At 39.4% G+C, this 25,598-nt stretch overlaps 1 pseudogene; it reads right to left on the bottom strand.

Annotated features, from left to right (window-relative positions):
- Positions 1-9,287: 9,287 nt before the first annotated feature.
- On the bottom strand, positions 9,288-13,320 carry LOC122031448 (annotated as a pseudogene).
- Positions 13,321-25,598: the final 12,278 nt, after the last annotated feature.

Below are 25,598 nucleotides of genomic sequence, written 5' to 3'. Positions count from 1 at the left end.
ACAAGACAACACTTCTTGCCGTCACACAAGAAGCCGGAGACGAGAACGCTCAACTCTGGTTGTTAGTGAAGAACCTCAGCTGCGTCTCAGTTCAGAATTGCTTAACCACACCAAAGGAACGCCTTTGGCAAGCTAGAAACAACCCCAAAATTGTAAAAGAAAGAAAATATGGAATTCTGCAAATCTGGATCTCTGAATCTGGATGGGAGCTGTGGATTGCGGATGATCATCGAATGGAGCTCAGTAACATCGGAGGAATGCCGCCGAATGTTGCTGATGGGAAGGGAATCGCAGATCGGAGGAACACCTCCACATCGACGGTGGAAATAGAGAAGTCACAGAAAATAGATTTTCGCCGGAGAGAACGCCCGCCGGTGGTTCCAGATGATCGAGAATTGTACCTTGAAGCTCCCTCATTGGCGTTGTCGCCTTGGAATCGGGGTTAGAATCGCCGAGACGCTCACGCCATGAATAACACTGGCACTGTGGAGATTGATGAATGAAGAAGCACTGTAGCTTCTCAATTTAAATCAGATCAGCTATGTGATGGACGACTTAGAATGATTTGGATCTTGATGAATGGTGAAAAGTCGCTTAAAATCCGATCCGAAGGTATTGATCTTGATCAAGGATCTTGATCTACTCTTCCTTAGGTTGGATGGACCATATCTTCAATGAATGGCTCAGATCTCTCCAATCTTTGATGAACAGTCTATAATACTCCAAAGCATGATATTCTCGTTTCAACTCCGATTCGAGTACAAATTTGGTTCGAATAAATCCAAATCCATGACCCTTTGATGCCTACAAAATAACAATCAAATATTAGCATCAAATAACATAAAAATAAGATAATTTGTAATTAAGTCCAAGAATAAATATAATTCATGAAATGTGATGTAAATATAGGTTTCATCTATGAAAACAACATCAAACCATGCATGTATGAATCAAAATAGTATAGTAAAATCATGGTTATCAGCGACCTTAAACCCTCGTTTTTACCAACGGTCGAGCGGCGACCTTAACCCCTGGTCTTCATCAACGGTCGAGCGGCGACCTTAAACCATCATCTTCCCCAACGGTTGAGCGATGACCTTAAACCCTTGGTCTTCATCAACGGTCGAGCGACGACCTTAAACCCTGGTCTTCATCAACGAACGAGCGGTGACCTTAAACTCTCGTCTTCTCCAATGGTCGAGTGGCAACCTATAACCCTCGTCTTCCCCAACGGTCGAGTGATGACCTTAAGCCTTTGGTCTTCATCAACGGTCAAGCGGTGACCTTAAACCATGGTCTTCATCAACAGTCGAGCGGCGACCTTAAACCCTTGGCTCAATGAGTGGGCAAGCGTTGATCTTATAACTCAAGAACGATGAACGGTCGACCATGAATATGAGCTACGCAAAAGCTCCAAGTCTTCAAAATATGATGACCATTCAAGATTATTCTTCTACCGAGTGAAAGGTCATAAAGTAGTGATAAGCAGCTCGCAATCTCGCCCGGGGGGTAGCGCGACAGCACAAGCTAAAATACGAGTTAAATCGAGAAGTCGAATGGCGGCAAATGGACGAACGAATAAGAAAAGACTGCTGAATGGATGATCATTCATTATTACTTAGTAGGGATTACAAACATCTTGTAGACAAAAGGGGTGAATAGAAAATCACTCGAGCAGAGATCACTCTAGATAGTCCAAGGTATCATCGAGAGCAAGGCAGTCAGCTTGTCCCAACTGATGATCTTGCCCGATAGAGCAGCAGGGAGGTAGCCGCCTGCCTGGAGTTGGTCGAACGTCCCTTCGATAGCTAGGTTAAACAAGCGAAGCGCCCGGTTGGCGACCTTGTCATTGTAAACATCCGAGCGGAGGTAGTTTTCTTTATAGCCTCGAACCGGCTAGGCTTGGTATCTTGATAAGTTTTCAAAGCCGCTCGGGAGGCCCCCAGCTCGTCCTTCAAGGTGGCCAGCTCATCATTTTTTGAGAAGAGTTGGCCTCAGAGGACAGCTTCTTCAGCCGACTGGCTTTTCCGTTGGGCAATTATAAAATCTTTAGCTTCTCTAAGTTTCTTAGCAAGAGCCCGGGCCTCTTTATTCTTCAGGTTCAGGTCTTCGATGGCCCGGAGTTTCCTCGTATTAGCTGATTCGATCTTGGCATAAAAAGTGCTGACTTGCTTGATAAGTCGAGCTAGCAGAGAGGCTTTCTCTGCACTTTTTCCCCACTCGGCCTCTAGCAGCTCGATGCTCTTCGCCAGATTGGCCCTCAGACGAGCCACCTCAGCATTCATTTGCTCCCGCTGCTCCTGAGAGGCGAATGATTGGTCGCTCGACTCCTTCAGCTGCTTGTCCTCCTTCTTTAAAAAATGCGAGCCTTTGGCACATGGTCATGCTCTCATCCCAATACTGCGAGTAACCATGAAAATATAAGCGTTGATCAGGGATAAATTAAGAAAATAATAAAATACAATACTTACCCCAGCGGACATTTGGGTGTGGCTATCTGTGAGCGCCCCTGGAGACATACGAGATGCGTGGGCTCAGGCGTCAACCCATATCTACGTGAGCGGCCCCTGAATAATTATTTGGTGCTCAGGGGCTTGGGATTCAGTGCGGGTCGATTCACGCCATTCCTCAGTTGAGAGATGGAGAACTGCCGTTATATGGCGCTGGCCGCTCGGGGCTGATTAGGCCTACGTCACTCGGTCGGATGGCCGAGATGAGGACGCTAGACGGATGCCAGACTTTTTGACCTTTGTTGGTGGTGGCATGAAGGCCACCGGCAATGCAGAAAGAGTTCCCTGTGGCAGACTGGATAAAGATGGCATCTGGTTAAACGATGTAGGGGCTGCAATCTCTTGAGTTGGAATGGGGGTTGAGGCTTCAACTCGCTCGATGGAAGGGCGCGGGTTAGTACCAGTAGGGGTCCGCACCACTGAGGAGGTGGATCATGATAAAGTCTCCACCTGACGTCTCTTGCACCTTATCAGGGGCTATCCGAAGGAGGCCGAGTTTATCACCCTCTCAACCCGACAATCGGAGGTCATTTAGAGGGAGGTTGTGATTTATCAGCCGCTCCACCGCTGGGCGTCCGACTGTCTACCCCTCCGCACACCAAGGATAGAGCCATTTTGCTCTCGTCTTGTGGATCTTCTTGAGAGTCGACCGACTGTAGATCGCGACTCTCCATCTCATCTACGATCGCCGAATTGATCACGACATCCGTAAGCTTATTCTTGTCGGCCAGACGCGCACATAGCATGACTTCAGCTGCAAAAGAGGAAGAAAAATCAATTAGAATCAAAGGAAGGAGTGAAGAAGTTGCATATCTAGACTAGACGAAAACCGGGTGTGGATCGGACTCAGGTCAAAAATGTAGAAGACACCCTCTAGCAGCAACTTGTGGATATAATATTTCTGACCAACGAACATTGAAGCTGTATTAAGATTGTCCGATCAACTCTTGTACTATTTTAAGGGAGGCTGACTTGCTACTTCGAGTTGCCAGTTGGTCGGGAAGTCTGGTCGCTCGGGAAGGTGGACAAAAAAGAAGTACTCCCTCCAATGCTTGTTAGAGATCGACATTTGTCAAAGAAAACTAAGCACACTCATTCTTGGAAAAGAAAAGTCTCCGACTCGGACAATCTGAGATAATAAAAGTAATGAAAAACTTGGGGAGTGAGAGGAATGTCGTATAGGCGGAACACAACCACTACCCCTCACAGCAGCTGAAAGGAGTTCGACACTAGTTGATGAAGGGAGATATGTAAGTATTTACATATGGAAGGAAAGAAGGGGTGGATTAGAAATCACAAACCAGCGGTAAACTGATCCCTAAAGAAACAAAGACAGCCAAGCGGCAGAGCATTTGGTCGATCGGAAGGAGAAGGAAGAACAACTTTGTATTCAGAAAGAAACTCAAAGGCGACTGTCAGGTTCTTAGCATCACCGACGTCAAACCTGGACTGAGTAGAGGTGTATTAAGGCCCAGGAACATCGGCTGGAGGCTGTGAGGAACTCACCATCGTAAAAACGCCAAGGAGAGCGAAAAGACACGATTAGAAGGGAGAAAAGCTTACTGGGGTGTCGCCGGAGAGCAACGAAGGAAGAGAATCACGGAGGAGCAAAGACAGAATGTGGCCAAGAAACGCACGGATTTATCACCAAGGAGCTTGAAGATGGAGATGCGAAGGAGGAGAAAGTGACGCGCACGGGTTTATAAACCTCGGGGCTAGCTGACCGGAGCCATTCGATCTAGGTCGCGGAAACCTAGGCAGAAATTAGACCGTTGAATTCAAAGCGTTAAACATCACATCACCAGCGGATATCCGCCTGTCATGTCAAGCGTGCGGTGGGAGCTGGCAGGACACGTGGCGCTTAGCCACAGGACAACATTTAATGGAGGCAATTAAGGAGGCATGGGTCATGCTTTTCCATCATGAGCCGGGATTTGCACAATCTCCCAAAAATATGGCTGACGTAAGCCCGGATCATGCTCGCCCAAGGCAGCGTAAGAAAAGGTTTTTCAAGTATGAATGTTCGTTGTACTGATAGACGTAAGGGAGCAGACGTGTTGCCGAACAACAGTAAAAGTTGTTAACATTCACTCGGTTACAAAAGAGCAGCCCTATAGCCGACCGACGGATTATGTCGGGCCAATCAGAATGTAAGGAATAAGCCGAGCGGGTGAAAAGCTTCACAGACAATTTTGTCTAGTTAGTCGGACTTGTAGCCTCCTTTGACTAGACTTAAGAGGGAAGCATGTGATGCGGTGATAAGGAGGGGCCCATCTGCGGAGGATAGCTGCCACGGTGGAGGACAAAGTCAGCGCGGTCAATGCTCAGATATCATTGGTCGGTCGGGCGATCAGGTCAACGCTCAAATATCATCAGCTGATCGGGTGATCAGGTCAATGCTCAGATATCATCGGTCGGTCGGGTGATCATGCCCCAACCGGGAGGAGAAGGTTCCGGTCCAATCCTGTCTTTGACACGGGGAGGTGTCAAATGACCGACTCTCAATGAAGTATTGGATGCTGGATAGAGGAGGAGATGATATGCAGAAGTAGGGCCGAGCATCTACCCATTCGGTTAGACAGCAAGACTCAACATTGGCAAAGTGGAACTTCAGCCGAGCGGACGTGACACAAGCACAGGGGAGATTCGGTCAGGTAGACGTGACACATGCAACGAAGTCCCGGTTGAGAGGGTGGTCCACAAGAACAGCGAAATCCCGGCCGAGCGGCTATACCGCTCGGCCTAGCAGCAGATCCACTGTGTTATCCATTGACATCCTTTTAGGAGTTAGTACTGCTGACACTAGGCATGGTCGACCAGAAGATCGTACGACAGAAGCTTCCACTGCCATATCAGAAATATGCTCGGCTTGTTAACGTATTGTGTCAGGGACACTTTACTGCAAGTCTTTTCAGGGAAAACTTTGGGAAACGTGCCGTATTAGGAAGCGGGCACACGTGCTACAGGAGCTCTATATAAAGGGAGGGTTTAAGCATCGGCGGAGGTACGCGATACACTGTTTGCGCTAGTCTTCGTTCTTGTTGCTCCACCTTCTACTTCATCCCGGTGACTGACTTGAGTGTTGGAGGGCCAACACCAAGGACCCCTTCCCTTGCTCGGCACTAACGTCATCTGTTTTGTAGGGCGGAGAGGAGTCTACAAGTGATCAGCGGAACGTCCACATCCCCAGCTTTCCATCTCATCGACTTTCAGACAGGATCAATAATATTTTAATTTAAACCCATAATAATAAATCTTTTTCATCTAAATATGATAATTATATTTTATGGGTTTAAATATTTAAAGTTAAGAGTTTAATTGTTTATAAAATAAATAATTATTTAGAAAATTTAAATATTTCATAAAATAAATATTACATGAAGAAAATGTATGATATTAATAAAAAAAAAATCAAAAAGTCCTCGAGTTGTCAACATCACAAAATAACTTTCTAATTTCAAGCTTCACTTCTTCATCCTAAATTAGGTCAATCCAAACCCAACAAAAAAATAAAAATTGTAAATAAATTTTGAGTCCAACCCATTGGCCCCTCCTCCCCTTCAATTTTTAGTTCAAGAGATGTTAGCCCCCACGACTACGGTACAACGACAGGGTATCCAGGTTATTACTGAGGTACTCGCATTTCAATCCCTAGGTATGGTTAATTTATATGATTTTTTCCTCAAAATAGGATACGCAATCAAATGATGTTAGGCTTCTTAGCCACACCCGCCGCTAGCGCTTCTCGATTTACCCTGGTAGCTGGTGGAAAAATTCTATGGGGTCGGGCCGGTCATCCCCAGAGCTATTCGATGAGGCTAACTGGATTTATCAGTTCAAGAGATATAAGGTAAAGAAATGGAGGGCTAATGGGGGTAATCACGCAACCCTCTCTCAATGTAAACATACATTGCAACAAATCTGTCTAAAAAATAACGGTGAAAAATCGTTGTGAATGACCAAAAAAATTCATTGTAAATCAACCTGTTGAGAAAAATAGGGACACTCAAAGACAATGGTTAAAAACCATTATTTTTTCACTTGAAACACAATGGTGAAAAACCATTGTTAAAGACCACCCTATCTTTCTCAACATGTCGATTTATCACAGATTTTTTGGGTCTGTCACAATGGTTTTTAACCATTGTCTTTTCCTTAAAACAATAATAATTTTCTACCATTGTCTTGGTGCACCTGATCTTTCTTAACACATCAATTTATCATGATATTTTGGATCTTCGATACTAATTTTTAACAGTTGTCGTTTGTATTGAGAAGAAAAATAAACCATTGTGTTTTTAGCTATTGTCATTTCTTAACACACACTAGAAAATAATAAACCATCTAAAATCTGAATACAACAATATCCAAAACATATATACAACACTTGTAGCCAAAATAATTATATTATACATCATACAACAACATATATAGAACATATAGCAAAAGTGTTGTAGCAATATAAAGCACAAGCTCATATATATACAAGTGTTGTAGCAATATACATCATACAACAACATAAAAAAGTACGTGTGTAATCCACTCCTAATATAGTGGATTACATATATTAAGGAATACACAAATGTATCTCAAACAGATGACCCTACTTGATCCAGAATTACATTATCTGTTGCTTGTTCTATTGCAGTTTGCTCCACTTGTTTGCATCTCTGCAATGTTGCTTCCTGAACCTATGAGGCAAATAAACACACAAAAGAATAAAAAGCTAGATATTTTGCAATGTTAAAGTTGCATCATATACAAAGAGATACCCAAAAGAAGTTCTACAACTAATAAATTCATATGAACAAAACTACTCATATTATTCTTTAGATAGAAGTAAAGTAAATAGAAGAACCTGGTTCAGAGAACTGCATCTAGGAAGAAGCTTTTTAGTAAGAGAGTGATCAAGTTCTGATAAAATTCTATAGTAGAGCTCTTTGCATTCAATCTAAAAATTAAATAGTTATAATTTATAAATATAATTTTTATAGTTGATGAAGCAAAATTTTATAGAAGTTTGAATATACAGCTGAATATCAGCAGTATATACAAAAGTTTGAAGATTGACAACTAATTACACATATTTTTCATTTGTATCTCTTGATTTGTTTTTTTAATTGCATGCACTAACATCATGAATAATATATACGAATATTCTTAGTAAAAATAAAGTAGCAACCCTTTTAGAATAAACAATAAGTTAGTTTTGGATCCTAAAAATAAATGCATAATTGGACAACTTAAATCTAACTAAGTATTTTTTATTTTTTCTTAATGAAAACCAAGGTATGAAAAGTTAGTTAGGGAACTTTCATTTGATATGGGGGTTCCTGAAATTGGTAAAACATTGACTAAATTATGTAAGACAGGAGATAGTAATAGAACAAAGCATTTATTTCATTGGTCTATATGTCTCAAAATTTCTTTATGGACTAGGGCCATTTAGAAAATAGATAGACTGATGTTTGAATTATGAAACAATGTTACTTTTTAACAAGAACATGAATATTGATTGAAATTAACCTTGCTGAGGCCTAACATGGATTAAAATATAACAAAATAGCGAGCAAGGTTAAAATTAAAAACATAAAGAACCATGTTACACCAAGGAGTCGAATATCATTAATGTGAGATAAACTAAAAAAACCATAATCTCGTACTTAACTAGCTTATTATGAATTTTCTTCATTATAATGTATTAGAAGCATACTCCAACGGAAAATATCAATAAAGTGTTCGACAAATCATACCACAATGCATAGGGCATAAGGGTCATCATCCCAATCACTTAAAACATTCCTCAGGTGACAATTCTCTTAAAACACGACCCTGGAATCCCAATAACTTAATTTGAAATACAAAAATAAGGGCCGAGCAGGTCACTATTTAGTAGAAGATGAATGATTACAAGATTGGTACTGTTGATGTTGTATGACAGACCATTCATAAGCATCCAAGCACCAACACAGACATATTGACGATGTTAAGGTGCAGCCATGTCAACCAAAATAATTCCGTCATTGCTTTGTGCCAATAACTGGCATGCATGCAGTACAATATAGAAGCTCTTTCCAAATGATAATGAACCTTGAATTGGAGAAACTTCATAATGATTACAATCCTTCTGCTTCAATTGGATCTCTTAGAAGTCTGTGCCTAGATGTTGATGAGTGATTCATAGAATCATACTGATCCATCAAGGAAATCAAAATATTCCTACAACAAAAATAGATGGAAGGATGAAAAGGAGAATATATTGGAAGTGATAAGATGGTAACATTCTAAAATCTTGCTTCACAATAATACCTAATGGTAATCTAAATGTAGTCAAAAAATAGTGAAAACAAAAAACGAGACAAAAATCTATGGAACATCAAAAACAAACAATTGATTGCTTATAAATACGAATATAGACAATGAGGGTCATAGCAATACAACTTGTGCTTCACTTTAATTCACATATCATCGCAAGGGAGTTAGGTACAAAATCAAGAAACTAAATCAAATTAACGTATTTAGTAAAACAAACAAACAATCAAATGAAATCCTACCAAAAAATCCAAAAATTAACCCATACTTTCACAAGTAAAGAAGCATGCTCAAATTAGAATATAAATCTAAAAGCACAAGGTGAGATCCATAGAAGATGATGAGGATCTCCATGATCACAGTTCCTTGCTCATGAAATGAATTCATTACTAGACGAAAGCAAAGCTGAAGAAAATTGTGTGGATAGGAGACTCATCTTTCATCCTCCTCTGCCTTCTCCAGCCACTATATGATTCAGTTGGACAAATGAGATACATCAGATGACCTCACAGGCTTCAGCAATAAATCTTCTGCTCCTTCTTCCAAACATCTACAAGAACATCATCGAATCAGGAAAAAGATGATCATTTTTATTAAAATAATAGAGTTTTTTAGATACTTGTTGATTTGATTAGAAACATTTTTAGATGACATTATGATCACGGGGATTTCCCTTAGCTTGGAGGATTCCTGTCACAGTATTAAACTTTTTTAGGGGGCATTCAAAATCGCAAGCAAAGGTTTGTTGTCACCCTGATTCTCTTGAGCAGCTCGTATCCTGTCATTTCTACCATCCAGTAATTAGTAATGATCATGTTCACGTTTGGTTCCTGCTAGAACAATGGAAGAGAGAAAATCCCTAATTTTTCCAATCAAAATCTCATCTATCGATATATGAATACAAGGGAAAAGGGCATGGAAATATATCGACTCACCATTGCCAGTAGCTCCAGCTCTTTCTTCCTTCTATCCACAACCATGATTGCGATCGAGCAGCTAAAGAAAAGGGGGGAAATCCTAATTAGCTGAGAAGAAAAAAGAAAAGGCAGCAAGATCAGGAAGGATCGGGCGTCTCCTACCTTGGTACTTGGTGTGAAGAACCATGGCGGCTAGTTTGAGGGAGTGAATAGCCCTGGAAAGAAAAACAAAAAACCTTCCTCGAATATTTATACTTTATCAAAATTAATACTTGCATAAATAAAAAATTAAGAAACTAAAAAGAAGAAGTACAACGGATTTACTTGATTACAACCGAGGAGGTTGTTAATCCAAGAAAAATAAAAAGCTCAGTAAAAATCTCCTCTGGGCGGAGAAGCCTCTTACAACAATTAAATCTCACTATTAGAAAGCTAAACTCAAAAGGAATGATAACAAGTGTTCTATTTAGGTTTCTGGGACTAGGCTTGCATTTATAACCCTAGTCGGGGTGCCTGGAAGGGTTTCAGGCACCTGGAGGGGGATAAAATTATTCTCGTTATAACGGATCACATTTGACGTAATCCGAATAAAAATCTTGGGTCGGGCGCCTGGACTCAATTCGGGCGCCCAGACCTAAGTTAACAGTAAGTTAATTGTTTAGTCTGGGTTCTTGCTTCGGCTCCACTTGCTTGGATCCGGGTCTTCCGCTCCAGCTCCGACTCCACTTGGGTGATCCCGGCCTTCCGGAATAGGGTTCACCCGAACCCAACTTCCAGCCTTGGAACAATCTTCGGCTCCAGCTTCTCATCCCTCTAAAACGCTACGCGCATTCTTCTCGTTCACCTGCATACTCTTCCGCAGCACCTTGTCCCTTGGACGTACCAAGTCCGTCGACTCTCTCTCATGCCATCTTTCTCACTAGCTGCCTCTTTCGCTCGACTTCCTATGCTCCTAAGTTCCTGCACACTTAGACACAGGGTTAAAAACCAACAGGACCTAACCTGACTTGGTTTATCACATCAAAATTACCTTAGGGTACTAACAATCTCCCCCTTTTTAATGTGATCAAACCCAAGTTAATTTAGGGTAAACCATAAACAAATAGCAATTATAATTTTTGCAAAAAAATTACAAGTACAAAAATTAAGTACAAAATTTAAAAATTAAAATTGTACTACTCTCCCCCTAGACTTAATCTTTACTACTCCCCCTTTTGATCACATTAAAAGTGGGGCACTTTAAACATATAACTTGGAAGGTCTAAAAAAGTCTAAAGGAAAAAAACAAAAAAAAATTTGTCAAAATTTTTTAAAAAATTATATTTTGATCACTAATTCATAAAAATTTCAAAAGATTGTTAAAAAAACTTAAATAAATTTTAATTATTAGACCATTTTTAAATAAATTTTTCTACTAAAAAATTTGAAGTATTAGTTGAATGTTTCACAATAAGTCAATTAAATATTCAATTCAGTAATTGACTTCCAAACTGTGGCGAGACACTAGGCCTTCTTAGTTATTGGATCATCAACCACTTCTAGACAAAGTCTTTTAAAGAATTTAAACATTTAATCTTATTTCTAAAAAGCCCTAAGTCGAGAAAAATAGTTAACCTAAATATGATTTAGAACCTAGTATAAGTTCCTATCTATTGGATTTATTAAAAATTTTAGGCAGTCATCTTTGATGTGTCTTTCTTCATTGCAGTTGTAGTATCAGACCTTCCTTTTGTTCCAATAATGTTTTCTCGACTGTGATTTAAATTTATTAGTTTTAATAAATTTATTAAATTTTCTTACTAGTAGCACCGCTTCAACTTCGTTGATCGACGCTTCGGAGTCAGGATCTTCCTTCTTGGCTTTCAAGGCAAGATTGTTGTTTGACTTTTCGATTTATTTAGAATTTGCACATCGAGTTTCATGAAATTCAAAAGTAGAAAACAAATTCTCTAGTGTGCTTACCTCGAAGTCCTTAGAGATGTAGTATGCATCTACTAAGGATGACCATTCTGGAGTTCTCGGGAAGGTGTTGAGCGCATACCAGATTGAATCTCAGTTCGTTATTGATTCTCCGATATTATTGAGCTGAGTGATGAGTTCTTTGATCCGTACATGGAGTTGCGCTACCTTTTCTCCATTGTTCATCCACAGGTTTGTTAGCTGGGGTCGGAGGATGTCTTACCTTGCTAACTTTGCTTCCGAAGTGCCTTCGTGGAGTTCCAGGAACTTCTCCTAGAGCTCTTTGGTGGAGTCGTAGCTGTCGATTTGATTGACCTCCTGGGACAGAAGAATGCTTAGCAGATGGAACTTTGCTTTACCATTCATCACGAAATTTGCTTGTTCTTTCTTCATCCATAAACACTCTTCCTTTCCAGCTCTATGTTGGTCCTTGGGGGTTACAAAATCATATTTCATGATTAACAAAATCTCAAAATCCGTTCTAAAAAATACCTCCATCCAATGTTTCCATTGTGTGAAGTCTCCTTCGAACTTTGGTGGATGAATGCTTGCACCGGTCATCGTCTCATTTCTTTAATTATTGGTTAGTCCTTCTGAGGTGTCCTGGTTCTGATACAACTTATGAGGGCCCTTGGCGGCCAGCTTGAGGGAGTGAATAACCCTGGAAAGAAAAATAAAAAATCTTCCTCGAACTTTTATAGCTTTATCAAAATTAACACTTGCATAAACAAAAAATTAAGAAACTAAAAAGAAGAGGCACAACGGATTTAGTTGGTTACAATCGGGGAGGTTGTTAATCCAAGGAAGATGAAAAGCTCAGTAAAAATCTCCTCTTGGCGAAGAAGCCTCTTATAGCAATTAAATCTCACAATTAGAAAGCTAAACTCAAAAGAAATGATAACAAGTGTTCTATTTAGGCTTCTGGGGCTAGGGTTATATTTATAACCCTGGTGAGGGCGCCTGGAAGGGTCCAGGCACCTGGAGGAGGATAAAACTTTATCCTCATGGCAACGAATTGCGTTTGACGTGATCCAGATAAAAATCCTGGTCCGGACGCCTGGACTCAATCCAAGCGCCCGGACCTAAGTTAATAACAAGTTAACTATTTGGTTATAGTTTCTGCTCCTACTCCACTCGCTTGGGTCTGGGTCTTCTGCTCTGGCTTCAACTTCACTTGGGTGATCTCGGTCTTCCGGAATAGGGCTCACCCGAATCCAACTTCCGGCCTTCAAGCAATCTTCTGCTCTGGCTTCTTATCCCTTGGAAATGTTGCACGCCTTCTTCTCGTCTGCCCATGTACTCTTCCACAGCATCTCATCCCTCGGACACACCGTGCCCGTTAGCTCTCTCTCGTGCCGTCCTTCTCGCTAATCGCATCTTTCGTTCGACTTCCTGTACTCCTAAGTTCCTGCACACTTAGACACAGGGTTAAAAACTAACAGGACCTAACCTGACTTGGTTGATCACATCAAAACTATCTTGGGGTACTAACACTTGGAACTCTAGCGAAGAACCGCGATGACCTCCCGGTCGATCGAGCTGCCATCCACCACCAGCACATGGATCACCATCTGCTCCACTCCGGCTCCAAAGCCTCTTGCTGCTCTCACTGGTGACGACATTGTAGCTCTATAATTAGCAATGAGCAAATTGATCGAACAAGAAGTAGATCGATCACGTATTTTCCACACTTCGGATCACCAAGTATTTAAAGAAGGTGAAGGATAAAGAGCAAACACTAACAGTCAGTGGACGAGTAACGGATGAAGATCCATAAGGAAGAAGAGGAGGAGCTACATGTTGGCGTTTCCCATCTTCGCCTTCTCCTTCGCCTTCTCCTTCGACGACAATCGGAAGGGAAACCTAGAGGGGCCTCAAAGCATAATGAAGAAGTGCGATGACTTGTGGTTTCGAGTGTTTTATTTTAGATGTATTAGATGTAGGGGTTAAGATTTTTTATTTAATTTGTTTTTGTGATTACTAATGAAAGTTGGACATGTGTCCTAATTTCTGGCACAAGTTTTGTGACAGGAAAATACAACACTTATAATTTCATTGACAACAATTCAAAACCATTGTCTTATTATCACAACGATAATAGTTATTCACGTTGTTCCAAGCATTGTGAAAATATTCTCATTGACAATGGTTCATTGTACTGTTGTCCTAACTATTTTTAAGATTGTTTTTTAGGATAACTATTGCATCAAAGACAACAGTTTTGTGTCTTTTGCCAAATTTACAATAGTTTTTCGTAAAATTATTGTCTTTGTGGTATTGCCCTACGGATTTCATCCATGTATGAATGCATTCATACATATCATCACCATACGTTTAATGTTAGCTTTAAAATTATTATGACCAGATTTAGCAACAATTTATGACAACACAATCTAAACTGGAAAAAAAAACTCAGAATACAAACAAGATGAAGCATTGGCAAAATAGAGATAAAAAGGAAAAAAATATCTCAGGCGCTGTTGACTCTAAAGTTGTCAAACTACGAATTCTTCTATCATATTGATAGATTAATGATGAAAAAACATGATTAGTGATTTTAATAGAATGCTGAGCACTAACAACAGAATGGTTTACTTTCAGGCTTTCAACAAAAATCATTGACCTCTGATAAATACTTCAAAAGAAGAGAAACTTCTGCTGAACTAATAAAAACACATAATTCAACCGTTTGGTTTCCAATAGCAACAACCAGTGCTAGCTTGTTCAGTAACTTCAAGAAAAGAAATCTCCCAAGAAGAAGAGACAGCACAGCTGAAGAACTCACTCTTGGAGATTAAATGACAAATTAGTTCTTTGTTCCCTTGCCCTAATGAATCAAATGATAATTCTACAATACCAGCAAGAAATTAAATTAACATTTAATTAGTTCCTCTATCAGCCTCCAGCACTTGCACTTGATCGACGACGACTTGCCTTGATCACTTCAAGGATGACTATCAACGACACAATGAAGGTGAAATCCTAGTTCGGATTCACTGTTATTTTTAGTTTGTCCCTTGCAAAAAATGCATTCTTACAATGCTTCTGCAGTATTAATTAATTAATTAATACAACTATATCATATATATATAGATATAAAAGAAAATTTGAGAAAGAAAAGAAAAATTTTAATCCACGTATATACATCCACGTATATACTGTTTATCCTTAGGCAATTCTTTTATGGGATTTAGCAATAGAAATGATGTGGTTCTTGCTTCTTCCAGTTATCTTAAAATCACACCGGGCAGATCGTTTGGTGTTGGTAGCTAAGACCACATCAAAGTTGTTCTTCCATTCGAGTATTTTGTGCTTTCGCACACTAAACAACAAATCATTGGATCTTGTGCTCTTTCCTCTTAATTGTAGTAAGAAGCCCTTTCGAGAGGCTTTGGCAGAGACATGAGGTGTAGTAACCGAGAGGTTTTGGCAGAGACTCGAGGCTGAGACCTGAAGTCGAGATGTTGAACCCGAGGTAATATAAGGCGTGTAATCACTTTCCTTAAAGAGTTTATTGTCCCTACTATCTTACTAGACCGGATTATAATAATAGACAATCCCTTCTATAATAAAATAGATTGTCAAACAATAAAGTAGCAAGTTCTTTGATTATTTACATAAAAATAGAGAATGATTGTTATATAATTAATTTGGCCAAGAGTACTTATTTATAAAGTTATTTCAATCAGTTACAAAAGGATACAAACATTCATTAGTCATGTTGGTTTACAAAAGGACACAACCATTGACAATGAAACCGTTGGTCACAAAAGGATACAATTGGATGCAACTTTTCAAAATGCAAACACTATTTACAGTGAAAAAAAATTCACGCATAAAAAATAGAATAGTACTTCCAAAAGGTTTCATCAATCCAAGAAGCTAGCACCTAAAGGATTGTATGTGAATACCATTAGAGGAGTCACACGTAGAGCTCTTATTTGTTTGTAATATCATTACATCTATCGAGCACTCGAGGTATATTTTTATATTATTTTGTTGAAAACTATATGTGTCGGTGCGGGAAGCATCCGACGATCGAACCTTGGTTTTGATAATGGCAAAGGATTCAAAGTTAAGTTAGTTTGTGATCTAACATGTTTTGATGAGTGTTTCAGGAAAGTCCTAGCTGCGGTTAGGCAGGTGAAAAACCCTAAGGGGTGGTAACCTTAGGTCCTAGGGGGCAATAACCCTAGGTGGAGGAAAACCCTAAGGGGCGGTAACCTTAGGTCCTAGGGGGTGGTAACCCTAGGTGGAGGAAAATCCTAAGGGGCGGTAACCTTAGGTCCTAGGGGGTGGTAACCCTAGGTGGAGAAAAACCCTAAGGGGCGGTAACCTTAGGTCCTAGGGGGTGGTAACCCTAGGTGGAAAGTCGTAAATCTCCTGAGGGGAGTAGGTGAGGACGCGTTCCCGTAGAGGGAACAGTAGGCGTCGGGTCGACCTAGGGTTTCCGGTTGGAAATTCGAAGTCCGAAGACTGTTAATTATTCGTTACTATGTTTTATCGATTCTAACACTGTTTTGCAGGGTATTTGCTCGGACTAACCTTGTGTTGCGGGTGAGGAACCTGCTGGAAAAAGGTGGTCCGGGCGCCGGGATGGATCCGTGGAGCATCTTGGTTGGTTGGCCACGTCACACTCTAGGCGCCCGGAAAGGATCCAGGCGCCCTGAACCTCATATAAAAGGAGGGTTGAGGTGCAGCTTCACAACAACGATCATCTAAGCAATCTCCTTGCGACAAGCTGCTAACGACTCAATCCAGAAGTGCTACAACGACACCCCGACATCCCGGAGCTTCGGATTTAATCTCTTTGTTGTCGGTATAATCTTGTTACAGCTTTGAATTGTTTTTAGTTTGTAATACTCTTAATGAACTTATAGTTGTTGCCCACCGAAAGCGATCAAGGATCGCGGGCCTTCGAGTAGGAGTCGTCACAGGCTCCGAACGAAGTAAATTCTCCGTGTTCTCTGTGTCTGTTTTTATTCCGCTGCATTACTCAAGTTATTACGATTCCGAGATTTCAAAAAACAAAATAGCCACGAGCGCTATTCACCCCCCCTCTAGCGCTTTCGATCCATCAATTGGTATCAGAGCGGGGTCATTTTGAATTGGTGCAACCACCATTCAAAATAATTTTTGTGGTATTTTTATTTTCGGAGTCGATTAGAATTTAGCCTCATAACTAAATTCTAAATCTTTTTCGCTCGAATCGTTTTTTTTCGGAATTGGTGCAACACCACCCGAGTTCGTGGTCCAATTTTTTTCTTACCGCACTACTAAGCCAGGACCAAGTCCTGGGACATTTTTTTGTTGTTTTTTCGCTTTAGGTAAAACTGAAATGGCTCTTCAAGAAGGCTATAGTACTGCCCGCCCTCCGCTATTCACCGGAGACGACTTCGGGTACTGGAAAAGTCGGATGGAGGCATATCTCCAGACTCACTTTAATCGATGATTGTCAAACCGCCAACTAACACCACCGGCAAACCACTACCGTACGAGGACTGGGATGCATCTTCGATCAAGAAAGTGGAAGCTAATGCCAAGGCAACCTGCACCCTCCAGTGTGGCCTATCAAAAGAAGAACTCAACCGCGTCGACCCCTTCAACAGCGCCAAAGAATTGTGGGAGAAGCTAATTGAACTTCACGAAGGGACATTCGACACCAAAGTAAGTAAAAGAGACTTAATTTTTAATAAATTATTTAACATCAAATTGCAGGAAGGTGAAACAGCCGCACAACTCCATGCCCGGATTCAAGATCTTCTCAATGGTCTTCATGCGATCGGACAGAAGGTAGACAACCGGGACATCATAAGGTATTTTCTAAACACTTTCCCAAGGAACACCTTGTGGGCATCCATGGTAGACGCCTACAAGGTCTCTAAGGATCTATCTACAATTAAATTAGATGAACTGTTTGCAGAATTTGAACTTCACGAACAGACTAATGCACGCCCGACCGAGAAAGGGTTGGCTTTAGTTGCAGGAATAGGGAGATCGCGCGAATCAAGAATCAAGCGGAGAACCGAACCTGAATTAGAAGAAGAACCAGATTCAGAAGACGACGATGAACTTACAACCGAGATAGTCAACTTAGTTAAGAAGCTCTGCAAAAAGAAGGGCTTCAACAAGAAGGATCTCAGAAAGGCCATCCAGTCTAAAGAAGCCCAACCAAGCTCGAAGGTTAAATTCGAAGTGACCTGCTACGGATGCAATCAGAAGGGTCACATCAAGGCGAATTGCCCGAACCAGAAGGATCCAAAGAAACCCAAAAGAAAGAAGGCATTGAAGGCAACATGGGACAAGTCTTCTTCCGAAGAATCCAACGGATCCAGAAGTGAGGACGAATCGGAAGCCGAGTCCGAGAGAAGCCACGGATCCGCATCCGTTTCCGAAGGGCCGAACCCCTCTGTAAGTAAAAGTCGGTTATATAGTTTAATTAATTATTTAATGCATAAAGTAGCTAAGTCTAAGATTCAAATTAAAGCGCTTCTAAAGGAGGTAACACTCCTTAAAGAAACGCCTAATAACGAATCCTTAACTGATCAAGATCAGACTGGAACCTCAACTCAAGTTCAAAAACTTGAGGAAGAGAATTCCATTCTGAAAAGTCAAGTCAAGGATTTGAAAATAACTCTAGAGAGATTTTCCTTGGGATCCAAGAATCTTGACTTAATTCTTGGAACTCAAAGGGCAATCTACAATCGAACTGGACTAGAGAGGGCTATGTCGAGTCTTCAGCACGAGAGCTCCGAGTTTCATCAGTCCATGCGGCGAGAGGTCTCCGATCTTCGACGAGAGGTCTGACAGGAGGTCTCCGACTTACGACGAGACGTACGTCAGGAGCTCTCTGACCTGCGCCGAGATCTACGAGAGGACGATCGGGCTCGCCACACTGAGCTCCTGACACTACTCCGGTCGCTGGGTTCCGGACCACCTCCCTCATCATCTTAGTAGCTTCTACTGTAGCTCTATTATGACTCTAGTATAGCTTGTAGTAACTCTATTATGACTCTTTTATCTATGTCGACTTTTTAATCTGATAGATTGATTTACTTCAGGTTGATTGACTATACCTTAATCTAATAGATTAGTCACATAGTCATATTTTTTTTGTAACTTCTAGGCAAAACTGATTTTCCAAAATCCCTACGTTACTAGACTTTCAAAAGTTGGATTTAGCCTAGGATTTCCCCCTAGAAATCATGTTCCCCCAGGACTCAGCCAGAGCATCTCACAAACACCTAGGTTTACCTTGATTGTGTTTGTAAAACATAGAAAGGTGTGAGATGCATAGGGTACAACCTGGACTCAAGAATGCTTATTTCTGTGCATCAATATGAGTTTGGGCGTTAAATACATGACTAACAGTAATCAAATCAAGTCTTCCAGCCTTAGTCAAATCTAACTGGATCAATTGACTTGACTTGACTAACCAAGCGAACACTGTTGCCCTCTAGGCAATCAGCGAGTAGCTAAACGGTTAGACAGTTGGTGAAGAAAATAATAGGTTTAAGCATGTCTGTACTTAAGAGATCTGATACCTAATCAAACAAATCTTTACTCATGCTTGGACTTTAGGGCTCTGATACCTTACTAAAACAAAATGACAAGCTATTTAAAATAAGGCTATCGCTTCTCCTTTGCCTTAAGTATTCTTGAAATTCATTTCAAAAGCAATTTAAAAACTTTCTCCAAATTTTCAAGTGTCCTCTATTCTGAAATTTTTTTTAAGTTATTTAAACTGAAACCATTTTGAAAAATACTAAAGTTGAAAATTTTTTTGGAAATTTTTTTTAAAGATCTCCCCTGGAAATTTTCTTTAAAACCTGAATATTTTTTCTCAGAAAATCTCTAAAGTTGAAAATCTTGTTTGAAAATTTCTGAAGTTGAAAATCTTGTTTGAAAATTTCTAGAGTTGAAAATTTTGGAGTTGAAAATTTTGTTTGAAAATTTTTGAAGTTGAAAATCCTGTTTGAAAAATTCTGAAGTTGAAAAATCTTGTTTTTTTCTAAAGTTGAAAATTGTGCTTTGAAATTTTTTTTTCAAAAACTAGCTCACTTTTTGATATATGGCAAAGGGGGAGAGTAGAGAAATTCAATTCAAAGAAAGAGCAGAGAAATTCAAAGAAAATATTTTAAAAGGGAGCTTGTATTAAGGGGGAGCGATGTTTATCTTGCTATCACGCTTATCCTGTTTCTTGTGCTTATACATATTTTTTACTTAACATTGAATTTCGGTTGCCATTATCAAAAAGGGGGAGATTGTTGGTGCGGGAAGCATCCGACGATCGAACCATGGTTTTGATAATGGCAAAGGATTCAAAGTTAAGTTAGTTTGTGATCTAACATGTTTTGATGAGTGTTTCAGGAAAGTCCTAGCTGCGGTTAGGCAGGTGAAAACCCCTAAGGGGTGGTAACCTTAGGTCCTAGGGGGCGATAACCCTAGGTGGAGGAAAACCCTAAGGGGCGGTAACCTTAGGTCCTAGGGGGTGGTAACCCTAGGTGGAGAAAAACCCTAAGGGGCGGTAACCTTAGGTCCTAGGGGGTGGTAACCCTAGGCTGAAAGTCCAGTCGGTCTGGAGGACCGAACTGACATCAGGTAATCTCTCCTGAGGGGAGTAGGTGAGGACGCGTTCCCCGTAGAGGGAACATAGCCGGTTGGAAATCCGAAGTCAGACTCGGACAGTCCGAAGACTGTTAATTATTCGTTACTATGTTTTATCAGATTCTAACACTATTTTGCAGGGTATTTGCTCGGACTAACCTTGTGTTGCAGGTGAGGAACCTGCTGGAAAAAGGTGGTACGGGCATTCGCCACGTGGAGCATCCTGGTTGGTTGGTCACGTCACACTCCAGGCGCCCGGAAAGGATCCAGGTGCCCTGAACCTCATATAAAAGGAGGGTTGAGGTGCAGCTTCACAACAACGATCATCTAAGCAATCTCCTTGCGATAAGCTGCTAACGACTCAATCCAGAAGTGCTGCAACGACACCCCGACATCTCGGAGCTTCGGATTTAATCTCTTTGTTGTCGGTATAATCTTGTTACAGCTTTGAATTGTTTTTAGTTTGTAATACTCTTAACGAACTTATAGTTGTTGCCCACCGAAAGCGATCAAGGATCGCGGGCCTTCGAGTAGGAGTCGTCACAGGCTCCGAACGAAGTAAATTCTCCGTGTTCTCTGTGTCTGTTTTTATTCCGCTGCATTACTCAAGTTATTACGATTCCGAGATTTCGAAAAACGAAATAGCCACGAGCGCTATTCACCCCCCCCCCCCTCTAGCTCTTTCGATCCATCAATATGTACCACGAAGAGATCATCATTTAAGAGAAAATCTAATTTTAATATATGTCTTCCGCTACACTCCAATTCCAATAGTGATATCAGAGCAATTCGTGGTTAGATCATATAGTAAGAAGCCTCTTCTTCAAAATTTATTTGAGGAATCAGTGTTTCGAGAGATTTCAAAGAAATCTTAATTTCTTTATTTCAAGTTATATGCCTTAACATTTCATGATAGAAATGAATTTTGTTAAACTAAACACTTGTAAAGTAATACATGTTGTAATTTAGATATAAATTTCTTATGACATAAGTATATTAACATATTAAAATCTCCGAGGCCTATTTGTCTTAAAAGACTATGAGGATTAATGGAGATAATCTTGTAATGAGATTGTGTGAATGGACAAGAAGTTAATTAATGGTGAGACATTTTTAATAATTATAAAATCCCTTACATATATTAAAGTCAAGATTTAAAATCCCTCCACTAATAACTATTATGATAGTTAGAATTTTTACATAAATTGATATAGCTCAGCTATGGGTTTGTGTCAAAACATCTATAATTTATCATAATTATTAGTGGGTTGACTTAACTCAAATTTGTTGACTTGTTTAGCTTAGCTAAAGTCAATTGATTTGAGGGGAAAGTGTTGAGAATATAAGGTTCGACAAAAATATACCGAAAGTCATATAGATTTGTGATTGACAAATTAAGGCCTACTTGATGAATATAGCATATAGGAATAACTCAGCTGTATGCATACTATATGATTCAGGGTTTCGATCTTATTAGGAATTGTTACCAACTAATTCCCAATTCTAATAGTATGGACTTGAATAAAATAATAGGAGTTATAAAATCTTTTATTAAATATATTCTACAAATACTAAAACTCTACGTTAAAATATTATATTTTAGATGACAAATACAAGTACATTATCATTGTGAAGCATTCTCAAGAAAGAGAATACCTTCCTTAGATCTAACTACCTAGATTGGTATAGAAAACTAAAAATCATCTTAAGACACAAGAAAAATTTACATCCTTGAAGACGAGCCAATGAAGGGGCTTGTGCCTGACGCTTTGGACGAAGACTAGTTATTTATTCTCAACATATGGAAGATGCACTGGATGTACAATGCATCATGTTGTCTTCTATGTCTCCCAAGTTACAGAGACAACATGAGAATGATATAGAGATTGATTAGCACTTGCATGAGCTCTTACAGAGAGGAAGGAATCCAAGTTGAGTCTCATGTACTCAAGATAATCAGATACATAGAGAGTCTCATGCACTCAAGATGATAGGATACATAGAGAGGCTCAAGAGCTTAGGTTCCAAATTAGAACAAGACTTGCCTATTGACTTGGTCTTGTCATCACTACGTCCATCATTTTTCCAGTTCATATTGAACTTCAACATGCATAGCGTGGACAAAAGTTTGACTGATCTGATGCCAATGCTGAAAACTATTGAGAATGATATGAAAGTAAATCCTTTACTGCATGCAATGATAGTCAGAAATACCAAGAAGTGCCTTGTCACCAGGAAATTAAATCCTAATGCTAATGTAGTGAAGAATCTCATATATCAAGCTCAAAAGAATCTTAAGAAAGGGATACAGGTACCCCAATCTGATGAGAAAGAGGTCATGTGCTTCCATTGTAAAAAAGGTCACTAGAAGAAAACTGCTATATTTTCATGAAGAAGAATGCAGTGGAGCAGATGCTTCAGGTATGTTTATGATATAGAGCAATCTTTCTGTTCCTTCATCAAGAGTCATAGATTCTGGAAGGAGTTCTACATTTGTACGAACATGCAGGATCTAAGTGATTGCAGATGGTTGTCCAAGGGAGAAATGAACCTACGAGTAGCTAATGGAGCGAGAGTTGCTGCGTTAGCTATAGGAACTTATTTAATAAATTTGCCTAGTTAACTTATTTTAAATTTAAAAAATAGTTATTTTTTTTCTAGTTTCTTAAAGAATATTATTTCGGTGTCGAGTTTGGATGCCAAGGGATTTGTATTTCAATTCAAAAATAAGTTATGTTCCTTTTATTTGAAAAATGTGTTCTATGGGAATAGTTCATTGAATAATGATCTTTATGTTCTTAACTTAGAATGAACCGATTTATTATCTTAAAAGTAAGAAACAAAAATTGCATGACTCAAACTTGACATATCTCTGGCACTGTAGACTTGGCATATAATCGAGAAACACATTGCTAGATTACTCAGTAATGAGTATTTAGACTCTTTTTAATTAGAGCCCATAGATACATGTAAAGCATATTTACAAGGCAAAATGACCAAGAAGCCTTTCACCAAGATAGGTAAATGAGCAAAAGAACCACTAGGACTCATACATAGTAATATTTGTGGGTCATTGCAAGTTCAGGCTAGAGGAGAGTATACCTACTTCATGACTTTTACTAACGATTTAAGTAGATATGGATATATCTAGTTAATGCAGGATAAATATGAAACTCTAGACAAGTTTATGGAGTTCAAGAATGAGGTAGAAAATCAATGTGGCAAGAAGATTAAGGTCCTTTAGAGTGATTTGGGTGGCAAGTATCCAAGCCAAGAGTTCATTAATTACTTAAAAGAGTGTGAGATAATTTTACAACTTACACCTCCTAGAATGCTGGAGTGGAACAATATTTCAGAAAGGAGAAATCACACACTCATAGATATGGTTATATCAATATGAGTCATATAAGTCTTCCAATGTCATTTTGGGACAATGCCTTAGAAACAGAAGTACACATACTTAACCGAGTTCCAACCAATATAGTAAATAAGACTCCTTATAAATTATGGTTTGTAAAGAAACTTAATTTATCTTACCTTAAGATATGAGGTTGTAATGCTTACGTGAGGAATACAAATTCTAATAAGCTTGTAGTAAGATCCATAAAATGTACGTTTATAAGTTACCACAAAGCTACAATAGGATACTATTTTTATCTCCCAAGTGAGTACAAAGTTGTTGTTGCTAGATATGTTACTTTCTTAGAAAGAGAGTTTATTTCTAAAGAAAGTAGTTGGAGTAAAGTAAGTCTTAAAGATATTATAGACTCTACAAACAGGTTGGAAGATGAACGGTTGGATGATGAGATAGTGCCATAAGTATAAGTGTCTCCTTTATTCAAACTACTCAAGAAATGCGAGATCAATGTATGTTTATAAGAGTAAACTGAGAGTCAAATAGATATGGTTGGTTGGCAACCTAAGATGAGGAAGTACTACTTATCGAAGATGATGAACCGTTGACTTACGAGGAAGTAGTTGCTTCAAAAGATTCTGAGAAATGGCTATAAGCTATGAAATCTGAAATGGACACCATGTACACTAATCAAGTTTGGGAGTTGGTTGATGTGCTAGTTGGGGTAAACCCCATAGTGTGTAAATGGATTTTCAAGAAAAAGATTGACATGAATGGGAGCATAAGTAGCTATAAAGCTAGGCTTATGGCATAGAATTTCAATCAACGTCAAGGAATTGACTATGATGGAATATTTTCACCCATTACAATGCTTAAGTCCATTAGAATTTTGCTAGCTATATCACTTTACAAGGATTATTAGATTTGACAAATGGATGTTAAAACTGCTTTCCTATGGAAGGTTATAGGAGGAAGTATATATGGTATAACCTCCCAGTTTTATAAAATCCAAGAACTCCAATAAATTATGAAAGCTCAAGAGGTCCATTTATGTACTAAAGCAAGCATTTTGGAATTGGAATCTATGATTTTAAGAAGCCATTAAAGATTTTTATTTTGTTAAGAATTCAAAAGAACATTACATTTACAAGAAGGTTAGTGGGAGTAAGATTACATTCCTAGTGTTGTATGTTGATGATATACTTCTTATAGGCAATGACATCCCTAGCCTAAAATCTACCAAGACTTAGTTGGAAGAGTATTTCTCAATGAAAGATCTTGGGGATGCAACCTATGTCTTAGGTATTAGAATATACTAGGATAGATAAATCAGGTTACTAGGGTTGAGTTAAGGTACATATATTGAAAAAAAATACTAAATAGATATGGCATGCAAGACTCCAAGAGAGGATATTTACCAGTGTCACATGGTATACATCTTTCTAAAGCTGTGTCTAGAAACACAAGAGGAGAGAAGTCAAATGGACAAGATACCTTATGCTTCGACTATAGGGTCTATAATGTATGATATGATATGCACTCAACTAGATGTCTTGTATGCATTAAGTATGACGAGTAAATATTAGTCAAATCCTAAAGAGGGTCATTGGATTGTGGTAAAGATTATCCTCGAGTATCTTAGAAGAACAAAGAACATGTTCTTAGTTTTCAAAGGAGACGAGGAATTAGTTGTTAGAGGATATACTGACGTAAGTTTTCATACATATCAGGATAATTTGAAATTGTAGCAAGGATATGTGTTTTGTTTAATAGTGTAGCTATTTGCTGGAGGAGTTCCAAGCAAGAGACAGTTGCAGATTCAATAGCTGAGTCCGAGTATATAGAAACTTCAGAAGCAGCAAAGGAAGCTGTGTGGATCAAGAACTTTATAGCGGATCTTGAAGTGGTTCTTAGCATTGTTGATCCAGTTATGCTAAA

This window comes from Zingiber officinale, chromosome 11A (assembly GCF_018446385.1).
Source record: "Zingiber officinale cultivar Zhangliang chromosome 11A, Zo_v1.1, whole genome shotgun sequence".
Lineage (NCBI taxonomy): Eukaryota > Viridiplantae > Streptophyta > Magnoliopsida > Zingiberales > Zingiberaceae > Zingiber > Zingiber officinale.
This window is presented reverse-complemented; position numbering and strand designations above follow the sequence as displayed.